Source organism: Ictidomys tridecemlineatus, chromosome 13 (assembly GCF_052094955.1).
Source record: "Ictidomys tridecemlineatus isolate mIctTri1 chromosome 13, mIctTri1.hap1, whole genome shotgun sequence".
NCBI classification, from domain to species: Eukaryota; Metazoa; Chordata; class Mammalia; order Rodentia; family Sciuridae; genus Ictidomys; species Ictidomys tridecemlineatus.
The window spans coordinates 95,243,953-95,246,152 of NC_135489.1; positions in this window are offsets into that span (position 1 = coordinate 95,243,953).

Consider the following 2,200-nt stretch of genomic DNA (forward strand, 5'->3'; position numbering starts at 1 on the left):
TGAGTTTCCACATCCACCCTGTTATTCATTCTCCAGTTCCAGAATATATAATTAGAATAGACATTCTCAGCCATTGGTAGAATCCCCACATCTGTTCCCTGCTTCCTTAAGTGAGAGATATTATGGCAAAAAACAAAACAAAACAAAAAACTGAGCAGAAGCCACTAGAATTGCCTCTATCTTTAAAGTAGCAAACCAAAAGCGATTCTTTGATGGATTGCCCAGATACAGTGCCACCGTCAAGGACTGATGATTCCTAACACATCCGCATTGGTCTCCTATTTGGTCCATGCAGGAGGCAGAAGGGTCCTGGAGAAGGACTGTGTATTATCAGAAGCTTAGCCAAGTGGTGACTCCAACTACAGCTGCCGTTCCAGATGTGGTTTGATTGTTAGAGCAAGTGAATCCTTCCCTGGTACTGGCATGTGGCCTTTGGTGTGGAAAACACCTCTTCCAACATTCCTGTCCATCAGGACCACCAGAAGACGCTTGCTTTTGGCTGGGAAGGCCAGCAATACACCTTCACGGTCCCCCCCATCCAGCCTGGTGTCATAATTTGGCTCACAGAATTTTTTAAAAAATATTTTTTAGTTATCAATGGACCTTTATTTTATTTATTTCTGTATGGTGCTGAGATTTGAACCCAGTGCCTCACACGTGCCAGGCAAGTGCACTGAGCCCCAGCCCCAGCTGCTCACAGGATCTTGATAGCCTTTCCTACCACAGCTCATCATACTGGTCTAGCTGGGTGTGAAGTAGCATGACTCTAAACGTCTTGGTAAGATGTTAATACACCAGAGGGTAGAAAATAAGTGTGACAAAATTCCAGGGGACTTCTACCCCAGTCAACTTTCTAGAGATCAGTGTTCTTTCTTCCAGCCCATTTTATGAGTGACCTAAAAAGCTACTAACTTTTCTTTTTTTCTTTTTGGTACTGGGGATTAAACCCAGGAGCACTTTACCACTGAGCTAAATCCATAGTTCCTTTATTTTTTATTTTGAGACAGGCCTCACTAAGTTGCTGAGGCTGGCCTTGAACTTGCAATCCTTCTGCCTCAGCCTCCTGAGTTGCTGGGATTCTAGGCGTAGACCATGATGCCTGGCCAACTGCTAGATTTTGGTTGTGTCTCTGCAATAGGTCTGGGCTGCTAGGCAAGCTGCTGTCCCTTGGGCCATATTGTCCAGCAGATCCACTTGTGCTTCAAGTGTGACTCACAGATAGAGATGCTGTTTGGCCTTTGTCAGGCCCCCTCGGGTGAATCCCAGTGCATGTCATTATGATTTCAGAGCAAGGCCCTAATGCCATCTGCAGATAACTATTCTCCTTTTGGGGGACTGCTTTGGGCCTGCTCCTGGGTCTTAGTATAACCTGAATGACTGACCATGGACCACCAAGTCACCATGCAATTTGAGATGCTCACCACAAACCAAGCCTTATCTGTCCCTCCGAGCCCTAAAGCTGGGTGTGCACAGCAGTGCCCCATATGGCACCAATCACAGTCCCCAAAACCTTAATTCTGAATAGTGAAGTCCTGAAAAATGGAAATCCCTAACGTCTAACCCCCTCCCCCATCACAGTTCCAAAAGATTAAACCCCCAAAGGTTGAAACTGAAAGCCAAAATCCAAACAACTGCAACTCCCATGAAAGAAGAAAAGGTTATGTAAGAGGGTAGAAAACTAAGTTCTGGGGAAAGAGATTGGCCACATGATTCAGCAACGATGAAAACATCAGCTTAAAAATGCGCGTGTGTCTGCTCTAGCTTTCCCTCCAGCTGATGGAATTCCAGGGGCGTTTAATGAGCTAAAGATGCGTTTGCCTGAAGAAGCCGGTGAAGTTGTTGAATGTTACATTCCTGGTAGGACAAGAAGACGATTGATCACCAGAATTGCTTCTGGGGTCTGCATATGAGGGCACGCATTTCCACATACCCCAAGCAACACAGAGGCGGGGCACAGAAGGTGGGAAGATCTAATAGGCACGTCTCCTGTTTGCCACATCGTGGAATGAATCCGAAGCAAGGAGGATCAGGGAGAAAATGAATGTGAGCGTATTCTCCGAGGTGAGCCGTGCCCTAAAAGAGAAAGAAGCCCCTCGTCATCATGATGCAAGATTTTAAAATCCAGTTCATGAGCATGAATGTTGGCCGGCTCCTCCGTGAGCTGCCTCCTGTCAATTGTCTGCAATCTACCCTGGTGATA